The sequence below is a fragment of the Ictidomys tridecemlineatus genome, chromosome 12 (genome assembly GCF_052094955.1).
Source record: "Ictidomys tridecemlineatus isolate mIctTri1 chromosome 12, mIctTri1.hap1, whole genome shotgun sequence".
Lineage (NCBI taxonomy): Eukaryota > Metazoa > Chordata > Mammalia > Rodentia > Sciuridae > Ictidomys > Ictidomys tridecemlineatus.
Window position 1 is genome coordinate 88,205,268 of NC_135488.1, and position 22,838 is coordinate 88,228,105.

The 22,838-nt window shown below is 44.3% G+C and overlaps 1 long non-coding RNA gene across 7 annotated transcripts in view; it reads left to right on the plus strand.

The window, feature by feature from the left end:
- Window positions 1–12,456: 12,456 nt before the first annotated feature.
- LOC120884972 (uncharacterized) overlaps window positions 12,457–22,838 on the plus strand; it is a 58,502-nt gene continuing 48,120 nt past the window's right edge. For 2 of the 7 annotated variants that reach the window (XR_013429028.1, XR_013429031.1), the window contains exon 1: window positions 12,457–12,801. This is a non-coding gene — a long non-coding RNA (uncharacterized LOC120884972). The remainder of the gene's footprint in view (window positions 12,802–22,838) is intronic. The other 5 variants (XR_013429025.1, XR_013429027.1, XR_013429026.1 and 2 more) reach the window with 3 other exon arrangements.

The following is a 22,838-nucleotide window of genomic DNA, read 5'->3' on the forward strand; positions in this document are numbered from 1 at the left end:
TTTAGTTGTTCATAGACATAATATCTTTATTTTGTTTATTTATTTTTATGTGGTGCTGAGGATCAAATTTGGTGCCTCACACGTGCTCGGTGAGCGCTCTACCACTGAGCTACAACCCCAGTCTCTCTCCAGCCCTTTTTATTGTTTATTTTGAAACTGGGTCTGGCTACATTGCTGAGGCTGGCCTTGAACTTGAAATCCTCCTGCTTTAACCTCCCAAGGCTCTAGGATTACAGGAATGCAATATTGCACCCAGCTAACTCTTCATTTTTGTGAAATTTCTTTCCTCAACGACACCTGTATGTAGATCAGTTTTCCACCTTAGGTTGGTGTAAGAATCTGGAGTTGGTGCAGTAGTAAAGTTCAGCATTTGATGCAGATAAAGGCATGGGGTTGAATTCAGCAATTTTGAAGAGTTAGGGTTGAGACTGGTTTGGGATTCCTGTGAGAGATGAGTGATGGGATTGAGTTCAGGGTTAGAATGACATTTGGGATGGAAGTCACTGGGAGAGAATTTGGCTTAGGAAGAGAGTTGCCCTTCAGAAAGTCCCTTCTCTTAGGAATAGAACAACTACATCTTGGTAAATTCAAGCCTAAACTCAGGAGACACGTTGGGTTGCTCAAGGTCCAACTTCCTGAAGGGAAACCCTTGTCTGTCTGCCTAAGCCTGGAGCTTTTCCCAGGGTAATGCCCTCCATCCCAGCCCCCAACCATCAGGTCTTATTCTGGTGGAGAAAATGGTGTACCCTCGAGCAGGAGAGCAAGGCTTCAGGGAAGGTAGGGACCTCACTGGAGTTGCCTAGAGTGTTTGAATTCTGCTTTTCAGCTAATTCCACTCCTTCCATGACTAACACATCATCCCTCCCACCATTTACACTCCACGTTCTCACTAGACTGGCCTCTGATTCCAGGACTTTTTGTCCCCAGCTCCCTTTGGGAGCAGCAGGAAGAAACCTTGGCCTGGCCAGGGTGTCCCCTTCAGGCCCCCTATCCTCCTTAAGTCTCTATCTCCTGGCAGAGGGTAGGACACAAAAGCCGGATCTCTCCTCCCTCCAGCCTCTCTCCCTCTCTCCCAGTTCCCTCCAGGGCTGGAGGAGGCCAAAGAAAACAAAGTGCTTCCCCAGCTAGCTCACTCTTTCTCCCTTACTTCCTGCTCTGGGAAGATGGTTTACTCCCTCCCCCCCATCCTGGCCTGGACCTGGCCTTGGTGTCGAGTTTCTTTAGAGCTCTCAGACTCAGAGGCCCTGCCTGCAGCTCAAACTAGACCCCTTTTTCATGTCTTTTCTCCCTGAACCTAAGAACCTGTACCTCATCCTCTCTCCCTGCAGTTAACATTTTCTTCTTCAGGTGGTGAAAAACCCAACGAAAGGAAGGTTTTTCTTGGGAATGTGGGAAATGTAGGAGGTAGGATGAAGGAAAGGGTCTCTGTGCAATGCATAAGAAATCCTGTGGACATACGGACCTTTCAGGTCTGGTGACCCAGTAAAAGAAATCTCCTGCTTGCAACAAAGGAGGACTGGCACCCTTGGAGATATGCAACATGGTGGCCCTGGATGATAAGTGGACCTGAAAAACCCTACTATAGCAGCACCAGGGGGCTGAGCATCCCCAAGTCTGTTGGTGGCCAACTCAAAAGACATGTCTGTCTTAGAAACCTTTTAATTTTACATCTCTCTTGGATCCAATTCCGAGTCCAGCTACCTTCCCCAAACTCCCTAAGAAGATTCTCTTGTTTCTGTCCTTGTTTCCTTTGCTCTGAGTAGGGTTTTGTTGAAGATTCTCTGAGCTCCTGAAGAGATTATGGAGGCTCTGAAGGCCTGGATCTCTCCCTATCCCTGCTAAGAAAAGCAAGAGACCAGTCAGTAAAAACAGGAGAGGGAAGGACAATGTGGCTGGGCCCAAGAGAGACCTGCTCATGGAGATTACGGTTATCACTACCTTATCTTATGATCCCTCTCCTGCACCTGCAGGCCATTCCACAGGGACTGTAGAAAGATTGTTGAAGACTGAGGGTGTCACTTCCTTCAGGACTGGCCAGCAGGAGGCCTGGTTTACAGATTTACTACTCTGTGCTAGCTACCTTTGCATTAATGCTAAATTAGATCTCCCTTCTCCACCCCCCCCCCACTTCCATTCTTCTTTCTTTCTTTCCCCATTCTTTTCTGCATTTAACACTTAAGAATCTACTCTGGCCCAATACTTTGCTGTGTACTAAGGATATTATAAGGGATAAGGTAAAGAAACAACCTGAAGTCTGGTCTTGGTGATGGAGGAGACAACCAGAAAATCTAATGCTGTATCCTAGATACCCATAGTAGAAGTTCATCCAGACATGGTGGAGCATAGGAGAGGTGAGTTAGCAAAGCTTCCAAGCTGAAGGGTCCAGAGCAGGTTTTCAGAAAAAGGGAAGACTTGAGCAATGACAACAAGGTGAGAAATATCACATTTTATTGGGAACATCTTGTCCAGTTTTGAATTGAGGATTAACATGAGAACTGCAGAATAGATATTTTCTTTTGGAGAATGCCAGAAGGGCAAAGTGTGTTTCCTTCTATTAGAGCTCATGGAGGTAAGCCTTTTTTTTTCCCTTTGCATGGCTCACTTTCCTCTTTCTCTCTGCACCTTCCCCTCCTTCTCTCTTCCTGGTACTGGGGATCAAACCCAGGCCCACTCTACCACTGAGCCACATCCTCAGCTCTTTTTATTGTATTTTGAGACAGGGTCTTGCTAAGTTGCTGAGGCTGGCCTGGAACTTGCAATCCTCCTGCTCAGCCTCTAGAGTAGCTGGGATGATGTGTGTGCGTCCCTACAGCTGGCTTTGCTTCTTCTTTTTTGAATCTTTACTCTGTTGCCCCCTTCCCAGTGATGTCTTCCCTGGCCACCCAATTTTAAACTGCAACCTATCTCTCCCTCCACAGCTCTACCCTTCATCCTTCAACTTACCTTATTTTTCTCCATAGCACTTATTGCATTTCATATATTTTATTTATTTTTGTTTTTTTACCTTGAGAATGTAATCTCCATGAAGAAAAGTGTATATACATATTTTTGTCCATTTTACGCATTAGTGTATCACTAGTTCCCTAAAAGTTCTTGAAGAGCCTGGCACATAGTGGGGGCACAGTTTATCAGATTATTACTTTGGCCACCTCTAAAATGGGCCAGGAATGGTCCTGAGGAGCTGTAGCCAGTGACACTCCTATGCTACTTTACAGATTAGTGGCATTAGAATCACTTTAGGAATCTTCTTCCTCCCTCTTGTCCTCCTCCTCCTGTCTTCCTCTTTTAATTTTGAGACAGGTTCTCATTATGTTGCCCAGGCTGACCTAGAATGTGATTCTCCTGCTTCATTTTCCCAAGTCGTTAGGGTGCTTATTAAATAGATTCTGGAATCTCTCTCAAAACCCAGTGAATAAAATCCCCACAAGGTGGATGCTGTGTACTAGCAAGGGCACCTGGCGATTCCATGTGCAACAAACTCAGAAGCCACACCTCCACAATCTGGGAAACAGAACCTTCTGTATACAACCAGAAGCTTGGTCCTTGTCTCTAATGCCCATTTAATAAGGAGGACAAGGTTTTCAGAAAAAGGAAACAGAAGGTTCATTGCTTTGCTAGTAAAGGAGAAGCACAGGGGACTCCAGTCCCAGAGGCTGTGGTTCTGCCCATCAGGGAAAACAGAGGGTTTTTAAAGAAGCTCTTCAAAGGCTGCATTCCAGGTGTGCCCTGATGGAGGGTCCTAGGTGTGCTCTGATGGTGTGTTGAAATTTACTTGTTAGTTTGGGAGATGGTTGCTTCCTAGATCTTCTGGTGACATCTCCTTCCTGTGGTATGTTTCTGTTCAAGGACAGATAACTGGGCCTAGGATGGGAAAAGATAATCTTATTTCCCAACCCCTGGGGAGAGGGAGAGGGAGAAGAGGAAAAGAAAAACATGTGCCTTTTAAAATAAGCTGTGAGGGCTGTTTTCAAAAGGTGAAGGGGGCCACGGTTACACTTCCTGGTGAGAGATTGGAGAATGACAGGAAGGAGGGCCAGGAGACTAGTCAGGAAGGTATTGTTATCATCTGGCTCAGAACCAGGCTGGTTTGAACTAGCCTGAGGCATTGATGTGGATGGATTCAGAGGATGTTCAGGAACTCAAAGTTTGGAAAAGGGTTGTATACAGAAGGCAAAAGAGAGAAGGTATTAAGAATGACCACTAGCTCTCTATGCACGGATAGAGGTGCCATTATTCAGATGAGGATATCCTGGAGGAAGATCTAGTTTGGAGCATAGAGTTTTATCTTGGACATTTTTGAATGTAAGGAGCTTTTGGAAATCAAAGTGGAAATGTCAAGTCAATAGTTTTATGCTCAGGCCAGATTTCCAAATCCAGTTATCCAAAAGCACGATGGCCAGAAAAGAAGTAGTTGGCTTTCAGCTAAACAATAAAACTGAGATAAAAGAAGTCTGCAAGGAGCTATCAGCGTGGTTACCTGTTATGTAAAACACTATGCAAACATATATGGTTTCCATTGTGAGAGTAATGGAAGTAATGGAAACTAAAAGAAAGAAAGAAAGAAAGAAAGCTGGAACTATACCACTATAAATTGCGTGTGCTGCTTTTATTGAAAAATCTTGCTGACACAAATATGAAATGATGGGTTGTGACTCACAGGGAAGGTAATGTGATTTGTGCACATGGGCTCTGACCTTGGGTGCCTCGGCCAGAGCTCGAGAGTGGTTCTAATTGAATCAACACCAAACTGGATCAGGATGGGGCGGAGATATAATATCTACGAGGACTGTGGGAAGACACTGCACTTTAAATGGGGGGAAAAACAAACAAACAAACCCATAACAGGCCAACAGAGAAGAGGCGGTTCACACGGAAAAAGAGGTTTATAAAAGCAAAATGGATGGGCCAAACTTCTCCAGCTTGATGCTGAGGAGGGGAATATAGGCTGTGGAATGCAAGAACAGCCTGGTGACCAGACAGTGTTTATTGGTGTGAGGGATAAGGGATATTTCAATGATATTCCTGAGCTAAGCTCACAAACAGCCTTCTGGTGAATTCAACTGATTAATACTAGGGAATACTTTCTAAGCACTTAGAGACCAATGGTAGAGAATATTGTGCTGAGTCCTCTACCACGTATTATCTCATTTATTTGTCACAATAATCAATGATATAGGTTACTATTATTGCCTGGATTTTGCAGATGATAGAACTGGCACAGAGAGGTTAATGAATTTATCCAAGGTCACATAGATAATAAATGAGAGAGCTGGGAATCAAACCCAGGCAGCTGGGCTCTTGGGTTCCCTCTTTTAGACACTTCCTTGTACTTGCATATTCAGTTGGATATTTGGGCTGGGAACTTAAGTACTTTGATCCCTGGTAAGGGAGTGAGGGGTCAATCCCATGTTAATTGTACACGTTAGAATACTCGTTTCCATAACTGTGTCTGTGAATTTTGGTAGTCTGATCTGTTGCTGTTAGACTATTAGAAGATCCAACCCTGTCCTGAAAGACATTGGCTGGACATGGGGATGTGGTCTCCTGGCCTAGTTGCCGCTCCCAGTGGCTAGTTCAGTGCCTAGTACATGAATAGTGCTCAGAATCTTTTTTGTGGGGGAAGCTAATGAAGTGGAGGCATCATTGAGGGACTCTAAAAGCCTCTTGGGAAGAACCCATTAGTAGCCCCAACCAAAAAGATGACATTATTTTTCAATAATTTTTTAGCAAAATTTCAAAGTTAAGAGATTGCTTTTCCCCTCTGTTGATTGCAAACCCAGACTGCCTAAATACATGTTTGTTAACACAACTCCACACTTGTGTTTTTAAACATAGTTATGAAAGAAAAAAAAAATACTGACTCCCAGATGCAAACGGAACCAAAAATGTGTACAAAGTGTAGGTCAAGGTTAGGCCTTTCAATGCAATTTTTTTGTGGGGAAAAGTTTCCAAAAGACTACCCCCACTACGTAAGTTTTCAAATGGAAGAAAAATAGATGTTTTGCAAATTCTAAGTCTTGAATAGCTTGCAAATAGCCTGTAATTTGGAAGCAGTCTTTGGAGGCTATGTTTCTATATTGCCCTCTGGAATGATAACAAACTTATGGGAAGGAGCAGCTTTTCAGCTTCAGAGTCTTTAAAATACCATCTGGTGGCTCAGATGATGTTGAAAGACAGGATAGAATGAATTAAACTCAAATTGGCAGGGCTATCTACTATTTCAATGTTATTGTTTTTTAAACTTTTAAATTTTAAAATAATGATAGAGTCACAAGAAGTTTCAGAAAAATATCCAGGGGCTCATGTGCTGTTCACCCAGTCTTTCCCAATGGTATGATCTTGGATATTATTATCAATAATTAGAGAAAATGAAACAGCAGCCCAGGCCCTTCTGTGGGTGGTAAGCTTGCAAGAAGACTTTTTAATTTACATCAAAAGATCACGTTAGTTTGAACAATGAAGGAACGATGTACTTTTGCCTAATATTCTAATTTGAAGATATTAACACTTGGGAATTATATTTCTTTTCTTTAGAAAATGTAGACACTGGTCCCTAGTCACAGGTAAGGGAACACCACTCCTCTCACCATGGCTTACAAAGACTGTGGAATGGGAACCCTGGCCGGGGGTTCAGCCTCCTCTCACTCCTCATTGTCCTCTCCCTCTCCTCCTTCTCCTCTTTCTGCTCCATCTGCATGTTCCAGACTCACTGGTTTCCTTGAATTCTTTCTCAAATCCTATTCCATCTATTTGGGATACTTTCCTCCATTCTTAGCTTGGCTGGCTCTGGTTAGCCTCCTTATTTCATCTTTCATTTATTTGTTTATTTTTGTATCAGGGATTGAACCCAGGGCGGGCTCAACCACTGAGCCCCAGCCCCAGCCCTTTTTCATATTTTATTTTCATTAAGTTGCTTTAGGGCCTCTCTAAGTTGACGAGGCTGGCTTGAACTCATGATCCTCCTGCCTCAGCCTCTTGAGCCTCTGGGATCACAGGCTTGGGCCACCATGCTGGGCTGCTAGTTTCATCTTAAATGTCATCTGCCAGGACCCTCCTAGCAATGTTCTCTAAAAATTCTTTGCATCATCATCTCTTGTTGTACCTTCGTTGTTTTCTTCATAGAACCTATTGCAATTTGTCAAACTTGTGATCATCCTTGTTGCTTATTTTCTTGTTTGTTGTCTTTCAGCACAACTGGATTGTTGATTCAACGTATCACAAATATTTATCGTGTGGATGGTTGGATAGTGAGATAGTTCAGTGATAAACGAATTGACATAGTCATTTTCTATAACTGATTTGTTTTTTAATCTTCTTGTGGAAGGATTTGAAGTACTTACTGGGATTAAGTGCCTGTATTGAGATCTCATCAACATTATCTTTCACTTAAATATTAATTTGTAAATGCAATCTTCCTCCTCCTTCTGTTATTCTTGTTCATACTTATTATAGACTGAACATGTATGATAGGCTGGGCTCTGGGCTCAGGGGCTTCTCACATATTTCAACTTATTTAATCCACGCAAAACCCTGGGAGGTAGTCATCGTCATCCCCATTTTGTGGATAAGAAAACGGAGCACAGAGAAGTGCAGTGACCTGAACATAGATAATCCAGCTAGTCATGTCCACCATCTTTTCTGCTTCCTTCCATACAGAAAGTTTTTCATAGAAGTATCTCTAGTAAAATTTATGACCATTGTTTTCAGTGCATCTCTCTGGCAATTAAAAATTGTCAGCCTTAGTAGTGAAAAGTAAAAAAAAAAAAAAAAATAGCGGTGACTATTAAAGCTTTAGTGATATTTTGGGGTCAAATGAGACCTCAGGCATTTTCAGTACTTTAATATTAAGGTCTATTCTAATGGCAACAGAGAAATTCATGGAAGGAAACTTACTAATTTACCTAGGTTATGTATGTTGCTTATCCTTGCTTCCTCCTCTACTGACTTCAATATAACACAGGACAATGGTTTTAGCCATTTAAGTCACATTTGGGTCTCCCCCCCACCAAAAAAAAAAGACAGGCATTTACCAGGTGAAAGGGTCTTCCTCCCTGTTCTGTGTGAGGGACATTTTATGCAACCCTCTTTTTGTTCTGCTTTTTCATAAAGGAATTTGCAAATATGAAAGTTCCAACATTTACTTGAAAGTGTAACTGATTTTAAGAGAAGATTCAGTGGGATACTGCTGCAGTCAGAATCTTGGTGTCCGCCACTCAATTCATATGCTGAAGTCCTAACCCCCAAGTGAGAATGGTGGGAGGTGGGCCTTTGGGAGATGATTAGGCCATAGAGGCAGAGCTCCCAGGAATGGGATTCGTCCCCTTGTAAAAGGGACCCCTTTTACCCCATAAGAACACAATGAAGAGGCACATTCTATGAACCAGAAGCCAGATCTGCCAGTGTCTTCATCTAGAACTGTGAGGATTAAATTTCGGTTGTTTATAAACTACCCAGTTTGTGGTATTTTGTTACAGCGGCCCAAGCAGACCAAGACCAATGCCTTAAAACCCAAGTATTTGTTCAAAGTGCTTTTTTTTTTTTTTTTTTTTTCTGGTACTAGGGATGAACCCAGGGGCACTTTACCACTGAGCTAAGTCCCCAGTCCTTTTTTAAAAATTTGAGACAGGGTCTTCCTAAGGCTGGGCTTGAGTTTGTGATCCTCCTGCCTCAGCCTTCCAAGTTGCTGGGATTGCAGGTGTGTGTCACTGGACTGGACTGGACTGGACTTGCAAGTGACTTTCCTCCTGCCTTTTTATTTGTTCTTTTTAGTTATACACAACATTAGGATTCATTTTGACATAATTATAAAAGCATGGAAATATAATTTTCTCTAATTCCATCCCCAGTACTTCCGCTTTCCTCCCTTTCTCCCTCTCCCTGTTCTCTTCCCTCTACTGATCTTTCTGCAGTTGACTTTATTTTATTTTTTTAGTTATCAATGGACCTTTACTATCTATATATCTATATGTGGCACTGAGAATCAAACCCAGTGCCTCACACATGCGAGGCAAGTGTTCTACCACTGAGCTACATACCCAGCTCCTGCTATTGACTTTTTAAGGTCATATTTCTCTAGGTCTTCCAACTAGAGGTAAAAATATCACACTGATTGATTATGATGCCTCAACTTCAGAGAGAAGAAAATCTTCACCTTCCTGGTTTAAAAGTCCAGTCCATCAGTAACAGAGCACAATATTGCTTTTAAAGGGTTTTTAGAGTCTGCCCTTTACCTACTCAAAATTTTTAACACATTAAGAACCTGTAAGTATTGGGAGGCTACAGCAGGAGCCTAGCAAGTTCCAGACCAGCCTCTGTCACATAGTGAAATAAAAAGTTAGCCAGATGATTAGCCAGATGCAGTGGCGAATGCCTGTAATCCCAGCGGCTAGGCAGGTGGAGGCAGGAGGATTTCAAGGTCAAAGCCAGCCTCAGCAATTTAGTGAGGTGCTAAGCAACTCAATGACCCTGTCTCTAATAAAATACAAAATAGGACTGGAGATGTGGCTTAGTGGTTGAGTGCACCCAAGTTCAATATCTGCCCTCCCAACCCGCCCCCCCAAAACTGGAGTTGTAGCTCAGTGGTATAGGGTTTCTGGGTTCAATCCCCATTATCAGAAAATCAACCAGCACCACCACCCTGTGATCAGAAATTACTCAAACACTCAGAATAGGTAATTTACAGCATATTCATACAAAGCAATGTGAACAACATGGAAAAACCTAGATGATGCTCTATCTGTAACATAATGTGAAATAAAAGGCCAGATACAAAAGAGTCCATATCTTTTGATTCGATTTATACAAAGATCTAAAACAGATGAAACTATCAATGGTGTTGATTCACCTTTTGTGGTGAAGTGGGATAGTTATTGGAAGGGAGTAGGCAGAGGGCTTCAGGAACTCTGGGAATGTTCTGTTTTTTAAATTTTTAAAAAAATTGTCGATGAACCTTTATTTTATTCATTTATTTATATGTAGTGCTGAGACTCGAATCCAGTGCCTCACACATGTGAGGCAAGTAAGTGCTCTACCACTGAGCCACAACCCAGCCCACGTTCTGTTTTTTTTTTTTTTAATATTTATTTTCTAGTTTTCAGTGGATACAGCATCTTTATTTTATTTTAACGTGGTGCTGAGGATTGAACCCAGTGCCCGGCGCATGCCAGGCGAGCCGCTACCTCTTGAGTCACAACCCCAGCTCACATTCTGTTTTTTTTTTGATGTTAATTTACATGGGTATGTTTAGTTGTGAAAATTCATCAAGCTGCATATTTAATTTGGACACTTTCAGTATATAAGTTATATTCCCCCCAAAATATTAGAAAGTAAGCCAATAAGTGCGGTGGGTTTATGGGAGAGACGAGGTTGCTGGCAGGCATCCCAGCATCCTTCACTCCAGACATGATGGCAACTTCTGCTCAGTCCTGTCTCAAACTGGGTGGCAGATGGTGGGGAGGAGGGGCAGGTTCCAGGGAGACACTGGATGGTCTCTAATTATACTTATCCCTTTAGAAAAAGGATTTTTCCCCCCAAAAGAGGGACTTTAAATGATAGTCCATGAAAGAACCTCCTTGATGTAATTTACTCTTGGAATCATGCTCACTGACAGATCCCTGCAGCCTGTGTGGATGGATGACCCCCACCCCAGCTCCACACCACACCACCCGCCGGGGCGGGGCAGTGGTGCCCAGAAGGCTTGGCAGATCACAGCTCTGATCCTCACCTGTCCTGAGACCTTGGAAGGGTCCTCTCTGAGCCTCAATCTCTGCCTCACAGGGCAACACTGGGAATAAAATGAGGCCTCCCCAGGGATTCCTGTCCACACCTAGGGCAGGCGTTGGAGGAGTTGTGCGCCACTTGTCTCTAATTTTCATCCTGCAGCGAGATTGATATTTTTATTTTACAAATGAGGAAACCAAATTGTTTGGAGCATGATGACACTGCCTCCGCCTGCCGTGGCCACACTGCTGTGGTTCCAGGAACCTTGGGGGACAGCTGAGTGAGGTCTCTCCTGGATCCCTGATTGTTTCACTTCCCCCAGATCCTCTGGCTGCAGCTTCTGGAAGACAAACTTCTCTTCCACCCTCTTCCTGAAACTACAGTCTCCTTCCTTCCCTCCCTTTGTCGCCTGAGTGCCAGTTGCCAGAGATCTGTCAAACTGTGCCCTTCCCTGGACCAGCCTTGACTTGCCCTCTGGACCAGCAAGGTTCAGCACAGGTGTGTGTGTGTCGGGGGGGAGGTAGGGAAAGGTGGGGTGCTCTGCCCACACCAGGCCTTCAGATCTGTCACTGGCCCAGGGGGACCCAAAAAGACAGTACGGCAATGCTTTGGGGCAGGACTGACTAGGCAATTTGCAGGCTTCAGTGCAAAATAAAAATGCAGGGCTTTTTGTAAAGAACATTAAGAATTTTACGACCATGACAACAGAGTATTAAACCAAGCATGGGTTCTTTTGAGCTTAGGACCTTGGGCTTGCCCTGTTGAATCCCACTTTGTGATTCTGCTAAATGGGCCTGGACCCTGGTCCACACCCCAGGATTCAACTTATTCCATGCTCTGGTCTGTTGAAGGAATATGATTGTCAGTGAAGTTAGGGGCCTGTGTGTGCTCGGGAATTGATCGGAAAGACTGCGGTGGCCTGAGGACTTGTAGCCCTGCTGATCTAAGGCCCTGAGGTCAGGCTAACCTCAGAGGTGAGGCCTCTGTCATGTGGCCTCAGGGTCCAGGGCTAGGGCCCAGCTACTGTGTCAGTTTGTGGCAGGGGGCCTGAGGGCTGGGGTGTTGCGGTGATAACAGGGAGATGAAGTGCCTAGGGAGCAGCTTGAAAGGTTAATGCAGGGCCAAGGGAGTCCTTGGAATCTGTTTTTTGGAGGAAAAGAGGGAGATAATGATCTCCAGGTTAGAATGCTACAGGTCAGAAATTCAGGCAGCTGGGGACAGTGTGTAAGACCTTTAGCCTGAATGGTCAGTGGCTTCCAGGGCTCTGGTAGGCATGTTCTGGTGTTTGCAGAAGGGATTTGGGGCCATGCCATCCCAGGAGTTACCCCAGCTAGTGAAGAGGTATCTACTCTCTCCTCTTCAATAGGGACATCAGCATGCTGCTTGTTCAGGCAAAGCTCGGCTCCAGGCAGGAAAAACACAGGCTTTGGCATTAAGAGGGACCTGGGTCCTAATTCTGTCTCAGACACTTAGTAGCTATGTGACCTCAGACAATGTACTTAGCTTCTCAATCTTGGTTTCCCATTTCTAAAAGGGAACAATCAGGGTACCTACCTCCTAAACTGGATGCAAGGATTAATAAAGCATAGAGCCAGAGTCCCTGCCTTATAGTAACATTCAATAAAATAGCTGATGTGAAGAGGTGGCATGGTTCGCGGGGATGACCATCCTGTTCCAACATGTGGGCGTGAGAGAGAGAATCAGAGTCTGTGATGTAGAAGCTCCTGGCACAGACCCTGGTGCCCAGAGGGCACACAGGTACCCTGTGGTTCCCCCTCCCTCTGGCTGTCCTCTCCATTCTGCACAGCACCTGGGCCTCCCTGGAGCCCCACAGTCTTTCACATTCCCCTGGACTGACAGCTCGGATCGCCTGGCTCTCAGCCCAGCACACAGCCCCAAGCAGAAGGTCTTGAGCTCGAGTGGAGGCTGAGCCGTGCCCTGAGAGAGGCGCTGCGACCTGGGGACTCCGAGCAGACCCAGTGCGAGGGACAGTGGAGCTGGCTTATGCCCACTGACCCTGCCTTTGGGAAGACACCCAGCGTCTCTACCTGCTGCTCGTCCCAGGCCAGTGTAAACAACCAGGTAACTTAGATCCCAAAAGGGGCTCCCAGATTTCCACTCCTTGGCCAACCCTTCAGATCCAAGTGGTCACCCTGTGGCTATACTCTTCCCTCCTTCCTTGACTTCAATCCTAACTTTCCTTTCTTTACTCCTTTTAGTGTTTATTCCCCCCTTCCCACTCTTTAAAAATTTTTTTCTTTTAGTTGTAGACGGACACAATACCTTTATTTTATTTGTTCATTTTTGATGTGGTGCTGAGGATTTACTGAGCCCCCTACCATGCCACCAGATCACAAAACCCCGACTACCCTGCCCCCTCTTTGCCTTCCCCCTTCCTGGCCTGATGTGCCCTGTACCTCCACTCTCCCCACTGCCCCTCCCAGGGCTCCCTCTTTGAGATCTCTAGAGGACAATGCCTTTCTGACTGTCATTCCATTCTGCAGCAGAAGCCCAGCCCAGAGGGAGCCCCGAGCTCTTGCCTCCGACTCTGGGATGCCCCCGCAGCCCTCCTGTTTGCTCTCCTCCGTGGCTGCGGAGGCAGCGGGCTCCTGGGTCCCCCCGTTGTTTATGTAATCCTTCCCTGCAGTAACAAGGTGTTTACTGTTGCACAAACACATTTTGGTTTAACGGCTGACAGTAAAACTGTCTGATAAAGTTTGATTTAGCGAAAGAAAGCAAAATAAATCTGGGGGCACAGAGAGACTCCTAGGGCTTTATAGAAGGGGCAAGAGAGCCAGGGCCAGGAGAGCCTTTCTTTCTGCCCCTCTTCCAAGGACACCCCCAAGAGCGCCTCTTCAGGAAGGACGCTGATGAGTTGGTGGGCTCCTGGGCCTGGCATTTCCTCGCCGTATCCGGCAATCTGGCTGCCTCTTTTGCCCTGGGCCTCCCTCTCCTACAACATCCGGTGCAGTTTGTTCCTCCCTTAAGGAGCCTCCACCGATTGCTTCAGACCCAGATAAAAGGAGCAGTGTGGCATGAAAGATCCCTGAACTAGGAGACCTGTGAGCGAGGTCTGGCTCTGGCATTTACCAGCAGCGTGGACCTAGGTGTGTGGTGTGGCCTTTAGGGTCACCAGTTCCCTGAGCTGGAAGAGGGCGTGAGTGGAGTAAAAGATACAAAACACCTGGTTGTTGTTATTTTTCTTCTTTTTAATATCTTTTTTAAAAAAAAGTTGTGTTTTTTTTTTTTTTTTTAGACATATATGACAGCAGAGTGTATTTTGACCCAGCATACATACATGGAGTATAACTTTCTGATCTGGTGGTTGTACATGATGTGGAGTTATTCCTATTTGTGTATTCATATGTGAATCTAGGAATGTTCATTCTACTGTCTGTCCCATCCCTGGCCACCCCTGGCCCTTCCTCTCTCCAATCTGGAGAACCTTCACTATTCCATCCCTCTGGCCTATTGTGAGTCAACATCCACATATCAGAGAGAACATTTGGCCTTTGGTTTTTTGGGGGATTGGCTTATTTCACTTAGCATGATAGCCTCCAGTTCCATCCAAATGACATAATTTCACTCTTCTTTATGGCTGAGTAATAGTCCATTGTTTATATGTATCACATCTTCTTTGTCCATTTATCTGTTGATTCCATAACTTAGCTATTGTGAATTTAGCTGCTATGAGCGTTGATGTGGCCGCATCACTATAGCATGCTGATTTTAAGTCTTTTGGGTATATACTGAAGAGTCAGATAACTGGGTTAAATGGTGGTTCCTTTTCAAGTTTTCTGAGGAATCTCCATACTGCTTTTCCATATTGGCTGCAGCAATTTGCACTGCCACCAGCAATGTATGAGTGTACCTTTCCCCCCACAGCCTCACCAACATTTATTGTTACTTGTATTCTTGATAATTGCCATTCTGACTGGAGATGAAATCTCATTGTAGTTTTAATTTGCATTTCTCTAAATGCATTTTTCAAAAATATTGAACATTTTCATATATTTGTTGAGCATTTGTATTTATTCTTCTGTGAGGTGTCTGTTCAGTTCCTTTGCTCATTTATTGATTGGGTTATTTGCTTTTTTTTTTATAAACACCTGGTTCTTAATAAAATCCCATGCACACATAAGATAGTCCTTCCTTGCCTCCCCTGAAGCCTCAGTAGGCAGGAAGAGCTTGTGTTCTCTAGTGTAGTCCACTTGCAAAGCAGGGCAGGGTGACTGTGTATTCTCACAGGTAAGTGGTGACTCAAGTCAGTTAAGTAGGTTGATCTTTCCTTTTCTATTCATTCCAGAGAACCGAAAAGCCCCCTCTTCAAAAAATATGAACTCCTAAATCATCAGAGGAAGGCAAATGAAAGAAATAATGAGACATCACTTTACAATGATTGGATGAGATGGTAGGAATTAGAAAGCTGGATCACACCTGTTAACACCAGGTGCTGACAGGGATGTGATAGTATAAAATGCTCATGAACGAGCAAGGTGGCACTTTCCTGTAATCCCAGCAACTTGGGAGGCTGAGGCAGGAGGATTTCAAGTTCAAGGCCAGCCTCAACAACTGAGTGAGACCCTGACTTGAAATAAAAAAATAAAAAGGACTGGGGACTTAGCTCAGTGGTAAAGAGCTCCTGGGTTCAATCCCTAGTACCCAAAACAAAACAAAACAAAACAGAAGTACTGTGTCTTCCCTGTTCCCTAGTTGTGTCAACCAGACAAATGCCCTCACCTGTCTGAGCTTTGATTCCAATCTCTGTCCAAATAGAGATGATGCTGACAGTTCCTCTTTCCCAGATCCATTGTGAAGGCGAGAAGACACCATTGTCTCGAAGACACTCCATTAACTGCGAAGAGCCACATAATGCAACGGAGAAAGTGTAGGGAAAAGGATGTTGTAGGCTCAAACTGCAGTTTTCCCTTGGGCTAGCTGTGGGACTTCAAATATCATGGTGTTTACTAATCTCAGCTTTTAAATTCTGTAAAACGAGGAACAATAATGACAACCTCAGAGTTGTCATGAGTATCAATGACAATGCAGGTTGACTGTAGGTGTTTAAAAGTTGGGAGGTTTGTATCTCCTCTCATTAATTTACCCAGTGAATACTCGTTGATTGCTGCCGTGGTCTGAGTACTCGTGTAGCCCCCAAAATTCATACACTGAAACCCTAACTCTCTAAGGTGACAGTGTTAGGAGGTAGGGCAGTTGGGGAGGTCATAGAGTGGATTCCTCATACCTGGAATTAGTGCCCTTATAAGAGAGTCAGTCCCCCGACAAGCCCTGTCTATCAGCTAGAAAGCGACATTTATGAATAAAAAAGTGGGCCCTCATCAGATACTGACTTTATTGACACCTTGATCTTGGACTTCCCAGCCTTCAGAAGGGTGAGGAATAAATTTCTGTGGTTTATAAACCACCCAGTGTATGAAACTTTGTGATAGCAGCCTGCAAGTCCTAAGATAAATGCTTACATTGTGTCAGACAGGGGAGGAGAAAAGATTGAGGGAACTGTGAATTTCAGGTGGCAAAGAGAAGCCAAATTGGTGTATTAGTTATCTTTGGCTGAATAACAAATGACTCCCACATTTAGCAGTTAAAACAACAAAGGTTTACGGTCTCACCTGTTCCTGTGGGTTTGGGTTGGGAATTCAGGAACAGCATGGGTCTCTCAGAAGGCTGCCATCTAGGTGTTGCTTGGAGCTAGGGACTTGACTTGGGGGCGGGTGAGGGTCCTGCCTCTACGTTTACTCTAGTGGCTATTGGCAGGATTCCATTCCCCTGCAGGCTACTGGCTGCCATGTGGACCTGTCGCAGTTCAGCTCGGCTTGTAGGCTTGTACGGAGGAAGCTCACTTCCTCCAGAGCAAGACATCATGCTCAGGAGGCAGCCAGTCTTGGTAACATAATCTTGGAAGTGATATCTCAACTTCTCTGCCTCATTCTGTTCATTAGAAACAAGTCACTAAATCCAATTCTGGCTCAAGGGGGAGATCACACAGTGGACACCACCGGACGGGGAGCCACCAGGTGATCAGTTGATCGTAATTTTCCATTGTGTCTATTTGCCAAAGACTAGAGATGAGTGAGAAATTACTGGTTGAAGCCCAGAAGAGACCTTTGAACTTTATTTTCTAAGTGCAATCCAACTGCACTTTCTAGAAGGACTAGTGAAGGACTAGGAACTAATTATTTATGAATTTGTCTACGTGGGGCTAGATAACCTGGCTAATGAGGCCCTCTGGCTGTTCATTTTGGGGCTGTTTCAACTTTCAGAAAAAAAATGGCATTTGTTTCCATGTGTGCTAGACCATGTAAAGCAGTGTGCATATGTGCCTGTGTGTGATTGTGTCTGTTTTTATTTTCTAGGGTCTCTGCCTCATGGGTTCTGCTCTTCCCTGGGCCTACAGACCCCTGGGTTCACCTTTCCTCTGCTCCCCCCATGCACTTTGTCAGGAGGTCACGTGTGAGGAAACAAGCCCCACGTGGTTTTAATCATTTTGCTATAAAAGCCGAGCTGCTCGCGGCTTTGATCCACGCTGAGCTGCAGGAGGAAGGGCTGGGGGCCGGGCTGGCCTGTCCATGGAGCTCTCTGCACACAGCTCCCACATCAGACGGCAGCCGTAAAATGGAGCACAGCTCATTAATTCTCCCTCTTAACCAGGGCACCTGACAAGAAGTGACTTTGAAAACCCGGGGAGGACGGATGGGCGGGCGGATGGGCGGCTCTTGGTCTAGGCCAGGAACATCTGTTTCCAGGTCCCTGGCTGTTAAATTGACATCTTTTTATTTGAAAAAATTTCTTTTATTTCTCAACTTCCTGCAATTGGCAAGGTCTCTGGTGCCAGGGAATAGACTCTCGTGGCTTTGTGGGCGATATGATCCGAGTGGTCTCACTGTCCTGCCTGAATTACAAGTGCCACCGTGGGCAGCGTAACCCTCTGTCAATTATTAAACCTGTGTTTGTGCAGAGAACATCAAACCCCATAAAAAAAGCAAAATGACCTTGAAATTAAAACCACTGTGGATGTCCGTGAGCCTCCATGTGAGAAATATTAGTGTTTCAGAGCTAGAAAATTCACTAGAAACCTAGCAATCGAGTTTCCTAACAAGAATGACCCAGACCTCTGCTGCCCGAAGCCTTCATCCTGGATGCTGAAGTATGTATCGATGACCAGAGACCCAGGTTTGATCTTTAACCTTGAACTGGCAAAGGTCACTAGCCAAAGGCTGATTTTGGCCCTTTTCAAGTTGAGAGCCCAGGTTCTTAGGGTAGGAGACTGGAAGTGGTTTGTGGAGGTTTCTATTTATCTCACTTTGTCTTGGGAGCCTCTGGATTATCTTATGTTCCTGGCCATCGGATTCACATGCCTTATCCCTCATCTTTTAGGGTTTGCCATTATCGAGTGGCTCATTGTCAGCAGGACAGAGAGCAGTCAGTCAATCTTTGAGAAACAAGGACATATCTGAGCAAGATATGCAAGATCAGCAAGAAATAACTGAGTCCGGCAATCCTCTGGTGTGCTCAAGCATGTGTGCATTTGCGTGGGACAAGAAGGCGTGAGTCCGAATGTTGGTGTAGGTAGGTGAGTGTGTTGGTGATGTGGTGTGGGCATCTGTTTCTCAAGCATGTGCCTAGGAAGTGAGTGAATGAGTGTAAGAAATATCTTTATCAGAGCCTTCATTCCTTATTGGTAAGTAAAAAGAATAAAATAGTACTACATTGGAGATTGTGTGAGATAGTTCATGTAGAGCAACCTCAAACGACCTTGCACAGGAACACCCCTTGTCACTTCTATCACTCCCACCTCTTCTCTCTCTCCACCCCTCCCCCCTTCTCTTCTTGGTACTGGAGATTGAATCCAGGGGCACTTAACAACTGAGCCACATCCCCAGCCATTTTTTATATTCTATTTAGAGACAGAGTCTCTCTGAGTTGCTTAGGGCCTCGCCAACTTGCTGAGTCTGGCTTCGAACCCACCATCCTCCTACCTCGCCTCCCAAACCGCTGGGACCACCCCTTCTCTTAAATCCTGTCCTTCCATTATACCTTGATGGTTTTCCATTCTCCCCAGCTCTTTTGATCACATGATCCACTTCTAGAAGTCAGTTACCCCAGCCTCTTTGCCAGTGCTGCTCTGTAGCATCTTTCCAGACCAGACAATTCAACCAGAGAGTCCCCAGATGGCTGAAATCAGTGGCATGTGACCCTGCCAATAAGGTTCACTTGATGGCAGAATCAGAGTATAGATATACATTCCTTGATTTTTCAGCCACTTAGGTGGAGAACTAGAGCAGGCGATTGACAGTAGGAAGGGAGCACTTAGATTGACCTCTCCCCTCTTTGGACTTGACTTGGAGTGAGGAAGGATGTCCAGGGGCAGGTTGTCAGCTTACTACCAGCTTGGGGGCATCTAAGAAAGAAAGTCCATGTCCTGGTCACTTTGACTTTCCCATTTCAATTTGAATATATTAAAACGTAACATTCCAGCTGTGCAAATCCCCAGGCCATTGAAATAAAAGGTTTTTAACTTTAACCATTAAAGATTTAACTAGCCAATAAATCTAAGTATGTGGGGAGGTTGTTACCAAACGTTTATTACATTGGTCTTGCTTTTAACTTAACAGCAAACGCCAAATATGGACTTCCATGAGAAAGACATTCCCTTATGGGCAAAACTGATGCCCGACCAAAAGCAAGGAAGAGATTTTGTCTCATTTCTTCTCAAATCTCTTTAGGAGTTGAAATGGCTGTATCAATTTTACAGACCAATTTGCTTGCTGCACAGAAGGCCTGTAACAGTCTCTAGTTGCCATGGTCAGAACAGGACTGATTAAATTCATCCAAAAGCCTACTTTTGGTTCGAACATCTTGGCACCAACTTTTCCAGAACCAGATTTTATAAAACAGCAAAAGAAGGTATGGCTCTGGGTGAAGAAAATCGCAAGATCTTTCTTTTTAATATCTTCTGAATGAGTTGAGAAATCAGTGTTCTGGAACATACAGGTTAATTTGCAATTTTTTTTTTTAACCTTGAAGGCAAGACATCTGCTCAGTAGTGAAATATGGCTTTTAATTTACACAAATGTAAAAGTATCATATTAACAATCATATTCACCATGGACTTAAAAAAATGAATAGAAGCCAGATAAATCTTGGCCATTAAAAAAAAAAAATCACCAAAAAAACTTACATGTTGAGTTATACCAGCCAACATAGGGGCAGAGTCACATTCCAGATGCGCTCTTTTCCTGCCCATTGACAGCTCTCCAACCCACTCCAGCAGTAAAAAAAAGTCCTGAATTGGATTTTTTTTTTTTTTTTCATCTGGCTTAGACCCTTTTTGGCCTGCATGGCCTGCTGGGTGAGTCCTCTGGGTTTCTTTCTTACAGAGCAAACCAGTGAGCCCTATTTGTGGGAATTACACAATAAATCCTGGCTTTTGCTCAGGAAAGCTCCCTCTAGAGCATTTTTTCACATCTAAATAGGAGGTGAATAAAGTTGATAAGCAGTTGTATTTTTTAAGTGAGTTTTTTTAAGCTCAAAGATTTTTAGCTCTCTTACACCTTATCCTCTGCTCCCTAAATTATAAGCCAGAGTAGCATGGAATTGGTGAAGAAGTCACACAGCCAGTTCAAATTGCAAGGGACACTTGCATTTGTCTTTGTAATGACGACTGACCCTCGCCTCTCTGGCTTTGTTCCAGGAAAGGCTGGTTCCCAACTTCTCTCTTTCTGCTCACGATCCTCATCTCCTTCCATTTCCTCCATTCCACCGCAGCTGCCTGGAAGGAAGTACGGATCTCAGGGACAGCAAGTCTTCCCCTGGAGGTCTTTAGCTGTCCAGGCTTGGCAGGGAAGAGCTAAACTTGTTTTTTTAAAAAAAGCTTCTTCAATGGATGGGGAGGTGGAAGTGCTGTAGAAACTGTTTTCAAACCAGAAAGAAATAGAGGGGAAGTTCTGGTTGATTTGTTTGGGATCTCTTTGGGAGGTAAATCCAGAAACTCCAAAGTGTGCTTTAAGCCTCTAAATAGCAGAGATCATCGACACATGTGGGAGGCACCAGGCATCTCCTACCACCCTTTCTCTCGGGGTACTTCCAATTGGAGTTTGCTGTCCCTTCTGCTTTCTCTAATTGTCAAATTCTAGCCAACTAAGCTCAGGAGAGAGAGAGAGAGAGAGAGAGAGAGAAAGCAAGAGAGGGACTTCTCAACTGTTAGTAGAACGTTTGCTTCTGGAATGACATGTCACTTTGGAAGCAAATTTTTTTAAAATTTTTTTATTTTTAAATTTGTTTTACTTAGTTATAAATGACAGAATGCATTTTGACACATTGAATACATGTGGAGCATAGCTTCTCCTTCCTCTGGCTGGACATGATGTAGAGTCATATAGGTAGTATAATCATACATGTTTATAAAGTAATAATGTCCATTTTATTCCAATGTCCTTCCCATCCCCACACCACTCTCCTCCCTTCACTCTCCTCTGCACAACTCAGAGTTCCTTCATTCTTCCCTACCGCCCATCCCATTATGGATTAGTATCCACTTATCAGAGAAATAATTCGGCCTTTGGTTTTTGGGTTTGGCTATTTTGCTTTGCATGATATTCTCCAGCTCCATCCATTTACCTGCAAATGCCATAATTTTGTTCTCCTTTAAGGCTGAGTAATATTCATTGTATATGTGTACCACATTTTCTTTATCCATTCATCTGTCGAAGAGCATCTAGGTTGGTTCCCTAGTTTAGCTATTTTGAATTGAGCTGCTATAACATTGATTGGCTGTGTCACTGCAGTATGCTGATTTTAAGTCCTTTGGGTATAAACCAAGGAGTGGGAGAACTGGGTCAAATGTTGGCTTCATTCCAAGTTTTCTGAAGAATGTTCATACTGCTTTCCAGAGTGCTTGCACCAATTTGCAGTGCCACCAGCAATGTACCTTTTCCCCCACATCCTCGCCAACACTTATTGTTGCTTATAGTCTGGATAATTGTGACATTCTAACTAGAATGAGATGAAATCATAGTAGTTTTGATTTGGATTTTTCTAATTGCTAGAGATGATGAATATTTTTTCATATGTTTGTTGATCGATTGTATTTCTCCTGTTAAATGTCTGTTCAGTTCCTTAGTCCATTTATTGATTGGGTTATTATTATTATTATTATTATTATTATTATTATTATTGGTGTGCATGTTAAGTTTTTTGAGTTCTTTATGTATCCTGGAGATTAGTGCTCTATTTGAGGTGCATGTAGTAAAGATTTTTCTCCCAGTCTGTAGGCTGGCAGATGATGTTGGCTCTGCCTCCCAGGTAGATTCCTCACTCTCTGCTCCTACCAGTACTGCCCCTGCTCACAACCCCAGCGGTGGTGTGGAAACCGGGCCTTCCCATGGCCCTCTCGATTCCTCTGCTGTCACCTTCTCCAGAACCCGACTATACCGTGAAATCCCTCCCTCCTGCACCTGCACAATCTCTCCTCCCTACTAGGCTTTCTGAGGCTGGTCCCCAGCCCAGGGGCTTTCTCCTTCCAGGCTCAACATGGCTCAGCTGCGCCCTTGGACCCCACGGAGGTGACAGACTATCTGCATCACTGGGAGCGTCCCCCTCCTGCCATGACCCAGCCTCAAACACTTTTCCTCCATTCTCCTTTTTCCTTTTCCCTTCTGAAAATAACCATTGAGAAATGTTGAAATGGACTTCGTGAGATTTAAGGGGTTTATTAGCTGTAGAAGCCTTGTTCCCTGTTTGGAGGGAGGGGAAACAGCCGCCTTCTTTTCACATTACGTCAATCCACAGGCGTCTGTAATTTACATTTTTTTTTTTTCAACTCAAATGTTCAGAAATAATGGAAAGGCTGCTTGAAAAAAACAGATGAAATAAAAACTAGGGGAAATGTGTATTATACAAAAACCAGACCTGTGAGCCTGAGCGAGACACACCGATGACCTGGGGAGCTGATGAATGAGGCAACCGAAGGGAGCCCGGGTGAGCCTGGATGGCCGCTTCCTTCACAGGCACCCATGCCCAGGTGCGGCATCTCATTTCCCACTCACGGCCTCACGGATGGTTTTCATTCAGAAAGTTTAGGACCCATTGATGTTTCTGTC